General features: G+C 38.7%; 1 long non-coding RNA gene across 3 annotated transcripts in view; it reads right to left on the bottom strand.

Moving 5' to 3' along the window:
* The window catches only part of LOC110742185, a 75,619-nt gene extending 71,528 nt beyond the window's left edge, over positions 1–4,091 (bottom strand). For 2 of the 3 annotated variants that reach the window (XR_002519613.2, XR_002519615.2), the window contains exons 1-3: positions 4,003–4,083; positions 535–682; positions 231–410 (exon numbers count right to left, since the gene is read on the bottom strand). This is a non-coding gene — a long non-coding RNA (uncharacterized LOC110742185). Of the gene's footprint in view, positions 1–230; positions 411–534; positions 683–4,002 lie in introns of all 3 variants that reach the window. The other variant, XR_002519614.2, reaches the window with a different exon arrangement.
* Positions 4,092–16,085: the final 11,994 nt, after the last annotated feature.

The following is a 16,085-nucleotide window of genomic DNA, read 5'->3' on the forward strand; positions in this document are numbered from 1 at the left end:
ATGGATCCCTGTGGTGCCAGGTAGGAATAGGGTGCTTGGGGACCAAGAGAGCTCTCAGGGCCTTTCCGCTGCCTGCCCTACCCCTGTCTTTTGTTCGGCTCTCTAAATTGACTCAGCTGCAGGTAAAGTCGAAAACTTCTCCCACAAACAGACCTTCAGTTTCTCCAGTTGGGGTGTGTGTTCAGGAGAGGAGGGTCTCCCTTTCCCACTTCAGCAGTTGGGGCACTCACAGTATTTGAGGTCTCTCCCAGTTCCTGCAGGAGCAGTCCACTTCCCTCAGAGGGTCTGTGGTTCTTTCCCGATGGCCGGTTTGTTCTTATAGTCAATCTGGGGCTAAAGCTCACAATGCAAACCTCCGCGTGGTGTTCTCCGCGTGGTGTTCTGTCTGGAGTTGCAATCCAGTCCTGCCTCTAAAAAATGAAATTCTTAGGAATACATTTAACAACAGATGTACAAAATCTTGATTCTGAAAATTACAGAATATTTCTGCGAAAAAAATTAAAGAAAATTTAAATAGAGATTTATATATACTACATTCATGGATTAGGTGACTCAATAATAAGATGTCCACTGTTTCCAAATTGATTGGTAGATTCAATTCCAGTCAAAGTCCTGTTAGACATTTTGGCAGAAAATAGCAAGCTGATTTGAAAATTTGTGTAGAAACAGGACCTAGAATAGACTAGATAATATCGGGGAAAAAAAAGAACAAAATTAGAGAACATATACTATCTAATTCTGAAACTTACTGTAAAACTACAGTTTTCAAAATAGAATAGTACCAGCATGGAACATCAGTAGAACCTATAGCACACATGCACATGCACACACATACACACAGACACACACACATATCAATTGATTTCTGATAAAGTTACCAAAGGAAAAGCCAGTGTTTTCAACAAATGATGTTGGAATAAATGCAAACAAATAGAGCCAAATGGGGAAAAAGTGAAACTCAACTCCTACCTTTCAATAAATATTAAATTAAAATTGAAACAGATCATAGACATAAAAATAGATCATTTCTAGAAGAAAATAAATGAGCAAATCTTCACACTGTGGGGCGGGTAAAGATTTCTTAGATAGGATACTTAAAATCACCAACCAGAAAAGAAAAAAAAAGTTAAATTGGACTGCATCAAAATTTAAAACTGTTTTTCCAAAGATACCGCAAAGAAATGAAAAGTTAATGTACAACATCATGACTGTAGTTAACAATAATAGATGGCACACTTGAAATTTGCTAAGAGGGTAGAACTTAAGTGTCCTCTCTTCAATAAAAAAAAAGATATAAAGAAACTGTTAACTATGTGAGATGATGAAATGTGAATTAGTTTGATTGTGATAATCATTTCACAAGGTTTACAATTTTCAAAACGTCAAGTTGTACACCTTAAATATGTACAATTTTTATCTGTCAGTTATGCCTCAATAAGGCTTGAAAAAAGAGATGAAAAGGTAAGTCATAGACTGGGAAAAAATATTTGCAATACAAATATCTACCAAAAAATATGTCACAACATAGTAAAGAAAATTCTTCTAACTCAATAATAAGATAAGCAAGCCAATTTATAAAAATGGGAGAAAAAAATTACCAGGCACTTCTCAATAGAAGATATGCAAATGACCAGTAAGCACACGAAGAGAGGCTCAACATCACTGGTCACCAGGGAAATGCAAATTAAGAGCCCAGCGAAATACTGTGTCATTTGAATGGAGAAAATTAACAACTGATAATGCTAAATGTAACATGGTTATGGAACAATCGGGACTTTCATACATTACTGTTTGGAGTGTAAAGTGGCACAGCCACTTTGAAAACCAGCTTAGCAACTTCTTAAAACATTAAACATATACAAAATATATGACCCAGTAATTCTATTCTTAAATATTTTTCCAAGAAAAAAAAATATATATTGTATGTGTATATATGTCCATGGAAACTCTTTTAGATGACTGTTTATAACAGCTTTATTGACAATTGCCAAAAAGCAGAAAAACCTCAAATGTCCATCAAAGGTGAAAGCATAAATACATTGTATGTATTTACACAAAAAAAGATTCTATGCATTCATACAATAAAATGCTTCTCAGCAACAAAAAGAATGAACTACTGTGACATTCAGCCTGGAAGAATTTTTTTTTTAATTATGCTGGACGAAAGAAAGTAGACATGAAAAGTACATACTGAATAATTTCAATTATATGAAGTTCTAGAACATGTAATGTAAATCTAAAATGATAGGATCAGATCAGGTGTTTATTTGAGCAGGGGGTGGAGGGAATCGACTGTAAATGGACATGAAAGTTTTCTCTGGAGTGATGGAAATATTCTGTTTGATTGGGTTGGGGTGGTGGTTGCCAGGGTACATAGATTACAAAACCTCATCAAATGTTACGCTCAAAATTGTACATTCATTTTATGTAAATTATGCCCCAATTAAGTTGATAATTAAGTTGATTGTGTTAAAGGGAACTGTAGTAAGTAGTAAGCATAGCAATGCTATTTCTTAAGTATCATGTACGGGTCAGACACAGGGCAGAATGTTTGTTTTTATCACCACTCAATTCTTAGATCATCCTTCAAGAGAGGCATTATTTTGAAAACTGAGATTGAGAGTGGTGAAGTGACTTACCCAAGGTCACACAGGAGGAAGCTGGCCTATAACACAGCACCAGGGAAGGACTGCATGAAGAGGCAGAAACTCAAGTTACTAGAGAGAGGCTTAGAGGGAAAAATTAAAATGTGTTTGTAGAGGCAAGTAAATGTGAAGAAAGGGATCCAAGTAGTTATGGGGACTTTATGTTTGATTTGCTTGGTCTTCTCGGTGGAGGAGATGGTGAGACCACTTGTTAGAGGAGGGCTGGAGTGTGAGGGGAAATCTGGAATGGCCCAAACAGAAATAATAAAGAATTGTGGGGCAGCAAGAAGGACCCTCCCTGGGGTGGGAAAAAATTAAGCGTGAAGTGGACAATGTCTGTACAACTCTGCCATGTTTTCTGGCAGGTTCTGCTAACTACGAACAGCAGTGATGAGAATAATGCGGGGGCACATGCTAGGTGCCAGTGTGTGAATCTGCCCCAGGCAGGCATGACCCAAAGGCCTCTGGGAGTGGGTTAGTAAAGCTTTCCTAGTTGAAGTAAAAAAAATCTAGTATCTTATCTGTCCCAGCTGAGGAGAAAATTGGCAATCCTCTCTCTCTTTTTTAATTATAATATTTGACTTACCATGATTCTGTCAGACTACTAAATTGGAAATGGAATAAAATATAGTAGAGTAGAAATTTTGGCTGAGCCAATTAAAATATTCCATAGGGAGTCTTTCCTGTCCAAGCAACATTATGAACCTCTGAATAAATTGGGCCTGGGCCCTGGTTTGTTATTTTTAATTTGGACTAATGGAGTGGATATAAAAGACTGAAATGTGGAACATATTCAGTCACTCGCGTCCCGATCAAACTCTAGTGTGTCAAAAATTGACAATACCTTCACCATCCCGATTTCCCCTATTATTGCCAGTATGTGACCCGCACCCTTTCTTCCCAGACTTGAAACCAGAGAGGTATTTATTAATTTATTTTTAATAACTTGTATTGCATATATTTAAGGTATACAGCATGTTACAAGATACATATAAATAGTAAAATGGCTACAATAGTGGAATAAATTAACATCATTATCTCACATTATTACTCATTTTACCCCCCATGGCAATAGCAACTATAGTTTACCAGGGAGGTATTTCGACCTCGGAACTATGCACCTTCACCCCTTGGCGGCCATCCCTTTCTCCCATTTCTCTGTGAAGACCTGACACCACACATAGGTAATAGGTGCTACGTACAGGAATGTTTCTATAGTCAAATATGTTTGGGAAACATTGTGTTAAAGTCTTTGCTGCAGAACCTCCCAGAGATTTTAATGTGCTCCTGTGCATCATGAATTTCCAAGGGTGAGATAAAAGGTTTGATCATGGAACCCCTGTGATTATAGCATTACCTGAAATTCACCCTGAGAAACATTGGCCTAAATTGTAGTAACTGACCCCAGCCATCCTGTCTGCCTTAGTCTCTCTTGTTCCAATCCATCTTGAGTACCACTGTGGGGAATTATCTCAAACCTCATTTTCCTTGAGCTAGTCCTCAGCTGTAGAAGTTTTGGTGACTGCACAGACTACCTATTATGCCACATCTAATCCCTTCCTCTAGCCCCCCCATTGTGACCTGCAAAGCTCCCCTTAATCAACAGTGAGAAACCTGCTCTACCCTACCACCAGCAGCAGCAGCAGCAGCCACACAACTGATAAAGATGATAGCCACACAACTTTCCTTGCTATCAGCGGCAAAGAAATTACTGTTTCCAGAATGCATGCAGCTTCAGAGGTTCCATGTTAAGAGGACTCAACATGGATAAACACAAAGGACAAGAGAAAAAAGCCTGCATGATCCCCTACTTTTTGAGGAAGAAGAAAACAAAAAATCAGGTATATCCAAAGATTGTTGTCCTGATTCTAAATTCTGTGGATTATACAGAAGCTAGCAGGTAAGAAATGGGTCAGAGTTGGGACTGATGGGAATCCCTTGCCAAAATCTTCTGAATTGGCTTTGGTTTACAAACAGCCAAGAGAAGACTTTCTCTCCTTAACCACTTTACTTTATTCAAGAGTAAAACCATGACCCTCCTACCTTGGATAACTAAAGCTAGGTAAGTTTCCACAGCTGAGTCTTGGGGGCACCACTAGTAGGCTAATGTGGTCCCCTCAAAGAAAGGAAGACTTTTTAAAACTCCTTCACTCCCAAATATTTTGACTTAATGTTATTTGAATATGTCAGGTCAGAATGTGGTTTGGACCTCAATTATCTAGATAATTAAGTGTGTAGACAGGTTCTTGGTTTCAAGAGCGTAGACTGGAATAAAAAGAGCCTGTTTCTTTAAGCCTTTTACAAAGGCTTTCTAAAGTCCTCTCCTGTTTTGTTGAGTTGTTTTTTAAAGAGAGAAAGACATGTTGATGAATGAGTCTGGCTCTACAGTATCCCAGGAGAGGAAGGAGGGGCTTGCGGGAGAGGGAGGGGTGAGCGGCTTTTTCTTCTGCTTCTCAGAGGTTCCAAAGCCTCCAGTCCTTCCTGATTACTCTCCAAGATGATGCACTTACTGTCTGAATTGACTTCATGCCAAGAAAACCCTTCTTTTAAGCCTTGGATAGTTATAAGCTGTGGGATAAAAAGTAAACAAGAACAGAAAGGGGTGAAGGGTAGGGAGGGAAACAAAAGGGGGATTTCTGCATCCTCTGGTCTGCTAGGCTCCATTGAAACAAATAAAAGGGATAACACTAATACAAAATGTCCAGTCCAGAAAGGAATTTGCTTTTAGAAGGGAGGTGTCCAAGTAGTCTTTCTGCCTCTGTTCTGAAAAATAGCAGGTCCTTAATAAGAGGACAAGTGAGTGGATGTTTCCTGAAAATCAACTGGAGACTGGAGCAGCCATAATACAGCTTTTGAGGGGCTTGTGGTTGCCATAGGAGCCTTTTCTCAAGACTTTGTGTAATCAGAGCTGTTAAATCTCTCATTCATGCTAGGAGAGTGGACAATGGAGCACTACTATATGATCCAAATGGCAGACTTCAGTGAGCAACAAGTACCCAGCAAAACAGGGAAACAAACGAGAATGTGTTTGGTAGACTGATTAATAATATTTGCTATTTTTAAAAAGATAAAATCAGCAGGGGAAACTGGCTGGAACAGGTTGGGCTCTGTTCCAGTCACCCCTCCCCCGCAATAACAGGATGTCCTTCAAGCTTTAGCCAGGTGTGTCATGTGACCCCAAGGTATGTAACCCAGGGCAGGCTACCTTTTGAGGGCCCCTCATCTGTGGTGCAAGTGAGACATGTGCAGATGAGACTCTATCCACCCCAGGAAGCTTTCTGAACCTTGAGGGACTGGCTCACAATGAATCCTGGGCTTCTGTTGCCCCTTGTTGCCTATCTGTAAGTGAAAATCCACCTCATCTACTTACTGCATATGAGTGTGCTCTGTCTCACTGGGCTCAGACAAGTTGGTAATCAGTGCACAGTGAAGAAACTAGAATAGTTTCTTATACTTGTGCTAGAGTTCAGTGTGCTCTGGAACAGTTAGCATTGCTACAAAAATACCGTGTAACAAACCAGCTCAAAACTCAGTGATTTAAAACATCAGTGACCTATAGGTCCATCGGGTTTTGTCTCATCTAGGCTAGACTCAGTTAAGAAGCTCTGCTTCAGGTTAGGGTGGGTGGAACAGCTCTACTTCTTAGAATAGGACTGAGAGACAGCCAGGTGCTACACTTTTCTCTGGTTTGAACCATCAATCTAGCTCAGGGAAGAGATATGAGTTGATTCAAAGCTACCCAGAGAACTGTACTGCAGCTTCCTATACTGAATATTCTACTCTTGGCACTGACAGACATGGAAGAGAGGGCATGCTGCAGTGCACAAGCACAGTTCAAGTCCTTGCTAGAATTGTCCCTACTAACATCTCATTGGACAAAGCAAGTCAAAATGCCAAGCCCAAATTCAAGAGATAGGACAGTACACTTCACCTTTTGAGAGACAAACTGTCAAGTTACATGACAAAGGCTGTAGATATAGGAAGGAGTGAAGAATGGGGCTGAATAGTCCCACCTATCATAATGGACCATTATCTCTTCAATTTTTATGGCCCCTAAAGGTCTTCTCTAGACATCACTGGTTCTTCACTAGTTAGTACCCAGATAGTGCGAAGTTATCCCTTAGGGGCTTAGTTTCCTTAGCTGTGAAATAAGAATGATATTTTCTCTGCCTATCTCATAGAGTTGGTGTAGATGCCAAGTGAGATAATGGACAAGAAAGTCCTTAGATAGTGATAAAGTATTATACAGAGCAAGTTATTATTACCGGAGGACCATACTCTTGTACATACTGGACTTGTGAACCATAAGTTCCCTGTTGCAACTGTCCAACTCTGCCATTGTAGCACAAAAGCAGCTATGGACTATATGTAGATATGGACATGGCTATGTTCTATTACAACTTTTTACTATACACACATGAGAAAAGGTGGCTGGCCCGAGGCTGCCTTTTTATGCCATAGTTTGCTAACCATGGTATATATCCTTGAATTTCAGGAAATGGATATTAAGATGGCTTTTTATCTAAGATGCTTGAGTAAAGACGTTTTCAGGATTCCCTACCTCCCTCATTAACTCATCATAACAACCATCACCATTAAAAGATTTATCATATTGTAAAGTTCCTCACTCTGCACTGAAGTCCGTGTTCCTTTGTTTTGCATGGGGAATAGTTTGTTACATACCAGATAACTTGTGCATTATAAGTACTTCATAAAGCTAAGGTTATTTGAGGATTACCCAGATTTGAGAAGAGAAAGAAAACTTTTGCCATTTCCCCTGGGACACTGGAAAGTCACTGGCTTCCTCCTTTCACATTATAAGCTCCTGTGCAATCCTATTTTGCAGAGACAGCAGGAAAAACAAAAATATGGGAGTTGGGACATATTTTACAGCCCCTGTTAAAGGAGTGGTCCCTTCATTTCTCCTGAAGAAAGAGCTCCTGCCACTGAGAACCTTCTACAACCCTCTTTGCTGTTTTCAGAATTGTCTTTGAATTTTCATTCCCTGTCAGCCAGAGCAGTTGGCAGTGACAGCTGAGCTATTCTCCATTATGATCAGGTAGAAGCCTAGCTCAGCCAGCACTCTTGGGAGACAAAGGTAGGGGAAGTTCTCTTACTTCTATGCTCTGGGAGATCAGTAGGCCTACCCTGAAGGTGAAAACAAAATGAAAAATAAGCTGGGAGAAAATCAAGAATAGTCACACAACCCCATAATTTTTACCTGAGCTCTTCATTAGGCATTCTGAAAAATCTACTTTGGAAGCAAAAACAGCTGTTGAAAAGATGACAGAGGCTGGCGCAACTGATTTGTTTCACTAAAAGCCTAACACGCAGAATTTTCCATAGGAATCAGGCTGAGTCAGGATCCCTAAACAGACCTACTGTGAAATATTTCACTGTCTTCGAATGGTCTTCTCCATCTGAAATGAAGGTTTCAATAAGTAAATAACCTGCAACTGCCTAGCAAGTCAATGCAGGTAATTAGGACATTTGGGGTTACGAAGCTCGTATCTCCCCACTTGGTTCATAGTTTAGAATACAGGCGGAACCCTGTATTGATTTTGTGCCATCTCATCCACAGAGCTGGAAGGGCTCTCAGGGTACATTAAACTCAATGCAGACAACATGGGTACAACCTTTGCTGTAACCTGGAGCCTTTTAAGGTCTGAGCTCCATTTAAAGTTGGCAGATACCCAGTTTTAAGAGATTGCTCTGAGAAGCAATCCATTGTAGTGCAGGCCAGTTTCAAAGAGTTCATGTTCGAAGGAAAGAGTTCAGCTCTGAACGTAGATGTGCTGAGGAACTGCCTCCCAGAAAGCCAGAGTGCTAGGTGGAGCATTCACTTTGCCAGGATCCTACCACTGGCAACACACATCTCCCAGATGACTGAACCAGTCTGACTAACTCATGCTCTGGCTTTGCAAGATATCTCCTATCCATCCTTCTCTCCCTATCCATCGTTCTCTCTCTTCTCCTCCTATTCGTGACTTTCTAAATAATTGCTGCCTCCCTGCCACTACCTACTCTCTTCCTACAAATTCACCTCACACACTGGGCCCTCCTTAATCTTCCTATAGCTTGACTTTAGTTTTCAAAGTCCTATTTTTTTACACTGATATCTTTTACTGACCTACGTGAACCCTATGTTCCAGCAAATGGAGTTCCTCACTATTCCCCAAACTCATCTCACCCTTTCCTATTGCCTTCTTTCTTAGTGATGTTTTCTCAATCTGGAATGTCCTGCCCTGTATCTGCCCACTGAAGTATTTCAAAGCCTTATTTATATACTATTTATTCTAGAAAGGCAGTCAAAAATGGTACTCTGAAGTTCCTTAATCTCTGGATTCCAATTGTATTCCTTTCATGTTAATCATATTCTCCCTTGTATTTTAAAAAATTGTCTTTTCTGCCTTTATAGAATGGAAGCACCTTTATCTCTAACCTGTCTTCTTCCTCTCAAAATAGAATTCATAATACATGTTCAGTTAATATGTGTCACTGGATTAACTGGTCAAATGCAAGACTTGAGGCTTACCTTCCTAAGGATCTCAAACATAAGCAGAAAATATTATGGGGAGTGGGGAGGAAATATATACACACATATATTTTCCTGCTTCTTATTAAAAACTAGTAGAGGCATTGTATAGTAGTTTCACTAGGTTGATTACCAGATTGTTGACTGAATCAGATCCTGTAAGCCTAAGAGAAGTATGTTCAGTTTACTTTTCCCATAAAAGCAATCTTATAAAATTGGTTTCTGTTCTTAACTGAGGCCTAGTGTCCAACTTCTTTGTATGAATGATCAGAAGCATGCTATTTAATCAATTATAAATTGTACACCTGTACACTATATTGTATAAAGCTTTCTACAGTGTATGTAAATCAATTGAACAAGGCAACATGGCAGCCTATAAAATAAAATTTTAATAAAGTCCATCATAAAGTTCTACTGTATGAAGTTTTCATCTCCTTTAAAATTTCTGATAAAATAGGCTGGGTGTGGTGGCTCACGCCTGTAATCCCAGCACTTTGGGAGGTCGAGGTGGGTGGATCACCAGATCAAGAGATCAAGACCAATCTGGCCAACATGGTAAAACCCCGTCTCTATGAAAAATACAGAAATTAGCTGAGGGTGGTGGTGCGCACCTGTAGTCCAAGCTACTCAGCTACTCGGGAGGCTGAGGCAGGAGAATGGCTTGAATCCAGGAGGCAGAGCTTGCAGTGAGCCGATATCGCACCACTGCACTCCAGCCTGGGTGACAGAGCAAGACTCCACCTCAAAAAAAAAAAAAAAAAAAAAAAAAAAAATTATGATAAAGTAAGCAGCAGGTAAAGATACCCTTCTTTGACAGGGTCATGATTTCAGAAAAATTTCTTTAAGGAAATTTTGTAAGACATCTTTGGAAAACTTTGTAGAGGATTAAAGACTACAGTGACCTTTAGATAAACTAATGCAAAAATGTAGGTTTTGTTGCACTGATTTGCCCCTGACAATTTCCCTACAGTGAGCATAGCTATTAGCCAGCAAGCTTAGATTTCCTTCAGCATGAAAGTGGAAAGTATGCTGCCTTTTGAATAGTTGTCTCATCAGCACTAGTAATTTCCCCTGCTACCTGATAATAACATACTTGGCCAGGAACACTGCCCTGTCATTAAAATGAATCCATTCATTTAAACCCTCACGATGATGTCTTATTTTTCTCATTGAATAAAACATTTGGCCTAGGTTTCTTCCAATTTGACAGCCTGAAAGTCTATGATGCTCACAGCCATCTCCATGTAACCCCTCCACAATGCTACGCCTCAAGGCTGTACTTCATAACTGAGGGTAGTGTGTCTCCATGTTATTGATCTACAACTGACTTATATAGTATTCAAGGCTTTCTCCACAATTATCATGTCTATGTCAGAGGTGATTAATATTGGTTACACAAGAAAACTCATTGCCTAGGTACTCATCCCCACCCCAAAGCCAATTAAATTAGAAAATAAAAAGCAGCCTGTGGATCCCTCAAAACTCAAACGGATATTTAAAAAAGCACCTGAGGGAATTCAGGAATCTTAGGTTTTATGCTGTACCTTGACAATAACATCCAGATATACAACTTTGGGCAGACTACTTTCTCTCCTAAAAGTTTTAGTTTCCTCATATGTAATAGGAGAACAGTCTTTCCCATATCGAAAATGGTATGATTCTTCCACAAAGTACTAGCAAACAGGTCTCAACAATATGCTAAAAGGATTATATGCCATCACAAAGTGTGATTTATTCCTGCAATGCAAGGATGGTTCACACACAAATATTAATCAGTATAATATCCCATACAAACAGAATAAAGGGGAAAAAAAGGAAAAAAACACATGAGCATCTCAATTGATGCAAAAAAAAAGGGTTTTTACAAAACTCAACACCCCCTTTTATGGTAAAATCTGAAGAAAACTATCTCATTATAACAAAGAGCATATATGAAAAGTCCATGCCAAATATCATGCTCAATGGTGAACAGATGAAAGCTTTTCCTCTAAGAACTGGAACAAGGCCAGAATTTCCACTTCCACCACTTCTATTTAACATTATACTGTCACTAAATTCCTGGAAGAAAGCTTCATGTCAGCAAGGCATTCAAGAAATCAAGGCCAAAACTCTAATTAAGAGAGAAAGGAAGAAGAGGCTCTATGGTAAAAGCAACTAACCAGAAATTTACATTCCAAATTGGAGGCATATCATGAGGGTTAGATTAGCAAGATGGTTGGTACCTCCTGTCAAGGCCTTACAAGTTGAGTTTGGAGAGATTTTCATTTCTCCTTCGCCCAGAACTAGGGATAAGTCTAAGATGCCTGATGTGTTCGTGTAACCCTGGATATGAAAAATAAAGAAATGCAGAAGCTGGAGGGCCAGACCTGAAATAACCTGCATCTTTGTCTTGGCCTTTGTTCTCCCTCAATATCACAGGTCATCTTTGTCCTTCCACCTCAGATTTCCTAGTGCAAATCTTTCAGCTCAATCCTTGATTAAGGAAATGCAGTTGGGAGAAAAGGTAGAACTGAGCACCCACAGATGGAATGCACAATGGAAAAGTTTTCCACAACAAAGGATTACACTGAGAAGGCATTGGAAGACATGACGTGGACACACAGAAATATTTCTTTCATAAAAAGGATTTCACTGATTCTCTCTCCTTGCTTATTGCAGTAATGTTACTTCTCTAGTCTGTGTTAAACAGCCTAACGGTCCACTCTTAGTTGGCAATTTCTCTGACTGTCTAATTAATGCTTTGTAAGGATAGCCTTTTCAAGTGTAGCCAGTAAGGTAATAATAATAATATAGCAGTAATAATAATGGGTTTTTGAGCACTAACTATAAGCCTTTTGTCATGTGAGCTATTATTACATATTATTAATAGCCTCATTTTAATGGTGACTAAACTGAGGCACAGAGGCAATAAATAATTTTCCCAAGGTTACACTTTTAGTAATATGGGATTCAAATTCAGACTTTTTAGAGTTCTTGCTCTAAACCACTGGATATACCAAGTTATTCTCATTGATTTTCATCTACCTTTGATAAATTTGTAGTTTCTGAGGGTGATCTCTGATCTAGAATGACCTCTTTTTAAAGACCCATATCTTTTCAAAAGATATGTGTATGGGAAGCAAAAATGTTAATTTTTCAACACTACTTTACAGTACATAGTACAGTTATAAAGTAGAACAATGACTGAATCTTGTCTATAGGTCCACATAACCATAGCAGAAGACCATGATTTGCTTTCATTTCCTTCAAACTCCCTTTTCTGTGTGGAGAAAAGTACATTTCAACCATCTCCAGAGAAAAAACCATGTGTGCTGAACAAATAACAGGCTAGTCAAACTGTCTTCAGAGATTTTAAATACCAAGTTTTCTTGAATAACTGAAGCACACAGACATTGTGAAACCCATACCAATTCAGGGGAATTTCATTCCAATTACCATGCCCTGAAAAAAAAAAAAAACTAAGATTATGCCATGATCCATCACGTATAAAGTTTACTGAGAGGTACTTGACTATACCTATATTAGATTTTCTTTAAATCTTACTCTCATTTATGTACTCTGATTAAAATATTATATCTTATTTGATAAATATAGCAGAGAAACATTATCTGTTGTTTTGGTTTTGGTTTTTTAGTTACCTACATCTATCAGGAGTGTGGCAGGGAAAACCAGCAAAGGCATCATACTGTGTGGTTGTAGCTAGCTCTAATTGCTGGCTAAGAATTGAGAAAGAAAAATATAGAAATCCTAAAGGAACAAGTAACTGTAAGAACTAAAGGTAGATTTTATAATGATTCAAAGGCCAGAAATGAAAAGTAGGCTTTCCTATAAAGAAATTCATCAAGCAGTAAGTGTTTATCAAGTGCAGTTGCATTCTCCATAGTACCTTAGGAGCTGAGAGTTGCAGAGAAGACTACCTACTCCCTACTCAGGAAAAAATTTATATCTCTTAAACAGAACTGTCCAATAGAACTTTCTGCAATGATGAAAATATTCTGCATCTGTTCTGGCCAATATGTGAGATAAGAGTCACATGTAGCAATTTAAATTTAAATTTAAACGAATTAAAATTAAATAAAATTAGAAACTCAGTTCCTTAGGCATGCATCCTAGCCACATTTCAAGTGCTTAGAGGCCACATGTGGCTCATGGCTACCATGTTAGATGTTAGACAGTACAATTATAGAACATTTCTCTCACCACAGAAAGTACTAATGAACAGCACTGCTCTAGATAATGTCAGAAAAGGAGGAAAGTGTAATGTCCTTATTTCTTTTAAATGTCATTTGTATGGGCTTCAGTAAATAAAACTTTAAGTTATTATGACAAGAAAAAAATGATAGGCAGGACTCTATTTAAGGAGAAATCTTATCAACTTAAGGCAAACTATATATACTTAACAACATACCTATAAACAGATGGATACTTGATCTTAAATTGGCTTTGAATTCATATATGATTATAACACTGGTAAGCAATGTCTTTAGCAATTGAGAGTAAAATGTTAGGCTCAAAAAAGTTTTCAGTAGAACAATTTTCTATGAGAAGAAGCTAAATCCATTAAATTCTTGACTTTCTAGTCAAAGACGATCAGTGTGGGTTGATGTAGCAGACTCTTAGGAAAAAAATGAAATGCAGGATAGCAGAGATACCATTGAGGTGAATTATATTGCTCCAGCAAATTTCATGCTGAGATTTATTTCGTCTTCTAGGTAATGCATAACAAAGAAAGTCGAGTGTGGGCTTGTATCAGTGGGACCATTTAAACTGATGCATTAGAAGACTAGCAGCAGCTTTCACCTCATTCTAGCTGTGGGCCTATTGATGTTCTCATTAAGAACTAATATTCTCAGTGATCTGAAACTCATCATAAATATTTAAGTGGTATTACTTCTAAAATAAGGGCTTCTTCCTTGCCCTTCATTCATGAAAGAGCTTCAACCCATTTGTGACTATGTTTCTAACGATGAATGTAACAGGTGTACCCACAATGATATGCCCTCAATATTCATGTAGATCTGACACTTGCCCCATGAAAATGGAACATAGTAATTGTGCAGAGTGTATGTGCCTTCAATTATCTTGTGTACACATCTAAATGAACGGTTTATGTATTTAAAACTGCCTTTTTGATACCATCTTCAGAACTTCGGTCTTCAATGATTTCAATCTGGAAAACACACGACGAGGCAATTTAGTTTATGAAAATTGGCTTCTTCACACATGATACAATTGATTTAATAACAATGATAATCATGTTAATTGAAGGGAAGAAAATAATTGAGCAAAACCACACTAAGTCCTGGCATTGTTTTAATCTGTTAGGAACTTTTGGATTTAACACCCCCTTTTATTGTAAAAACTGAAGAAAACTACCTCATCATAATAAAGACGATATATCAAAAGTCCCTGGCAAATATCATGCTCAATGGTGAACAGATGAAAGCTTTTCCTCTAAGAACTGGTATAAAACAAAGATTCCCACTTCCACCACTTCTATTCAGCATTATACTTTCACTAAATTCCTGGAAGAAAACTTCATGTCAGGAAGGCTTTAAGCTTCTGGAACATTCTATTCTAGGCCCAATTGGAATATCCTGGGTGAATACTACCCACTACAAGAAAGAAGATGTCTGTTCTGATCATGGAGGTTAGCAAAAGACTGGCACAATGCCTGGCTCCAAATGACTGCCTTCCTTTTTTCATATTCTTAATTCAAGCTCCTCCTTTTCCCGGTATTTTTTGTGTTTTTTGTTTGTTTGTTTTATCCTTTCTTTTTTTAAAAAAAAAGTTTGACATAGAAACAGTCCTTTTAATAACAGCCTTTCATGCTTTCTTCTGTTCACTGATCCACAGTAACCCTTAGAATAAAGCCCTGAACCTCAGCTCTAGTAATAATCTAACCACAATCCATGTTGTTATTATAAGCATGAGCCATTCATCCACTCCTGCTGCTATGCTTGTGGTTTCACTGTACTCAGTAAAGCTATCCTGTCAGTACCTCACCCCACTGAAGTACCTGTCATCTCCTTCTCTGCTGTCAGTGTTGGGCTCCTCTCAGTCATGGGTAATTGAATGTAAAAGGGACATCTGCAACAAAATAAGTCTGTCAAATTAATTCTTCTGAAAAATTTAGAATTAGGAGTTAGTCTGACCTGGTTTTTGAATGAAAAAGTTGAAAACTTGAGAGGTGTGAGTTGGTGACCTTCTGCCAGCCATGTGATGGAGAAGTAGGAAAAAAAATGAAGTCAGTTTGCAGGAGAAAAAAATAAAGTTCTGGTAGTTTTTCAGTTCAAGCTACTATCTCCTCAGTCTCACCAATCACAAACCTCGTGGACACATGCAAAGAAGCACATATCCTCCTTCAAAGATTGAGGGGTCTCTGACATAGTCATCTCCATCTGCTATGGTTTGGATTTGGTTTCTTTGGCCCTACCAAGTCTCATGTTGAAATCTGATCCCTGATGTGGGAAGTGTTTGGGTCATGGGGAAATATCTCTCACGAATAACTTGTCTTCCTCCAGGTAATGAGCAAGTTCTTGCTCTATTAATTCCCATGAGAGATCACTTCCTCCCCAAAGCAAGAGCTGGTTGTTTAAAAGAGCCTAGAACCTTCCTCTGCTCCCTTTCACTTCTTCTGTCTTGCCATGTGTTCTCTGCACACTGGTTCCCCTTCCCCCTCTACCATGATTGGAAGCAGCCTAAAGCTCTCACCAGAAGCAAATGCTGGTGCCCTTGCTTCTTGTACAGCCTACAGAACCGTGATCCAAATAAACCCCCTTTCTTTATACATTATCAAGCCTCAGGTATTCCCTTTTAGCAACTCAGGTAGCCTAAGACACCACTTCCTCTCCTTTTTACTTTTAAATGCTTGTTTTTGTATATCCTCTTCTTCCTTCTTGCAT

Source organism: Papio anubis, chromosome 2, assembly GCF_008728515.1.
Source record: "Papio anubis isolate 15944 chromosome 2, Panubis1.0, whole genome shotgun sequence".
Taxonomy (NCBI): domain Eukaryota; kingdom Metazoa; phylum Chordata; class Mammalia; order Primates; family Cercopithecidae; genus Papio; species Papio anubis.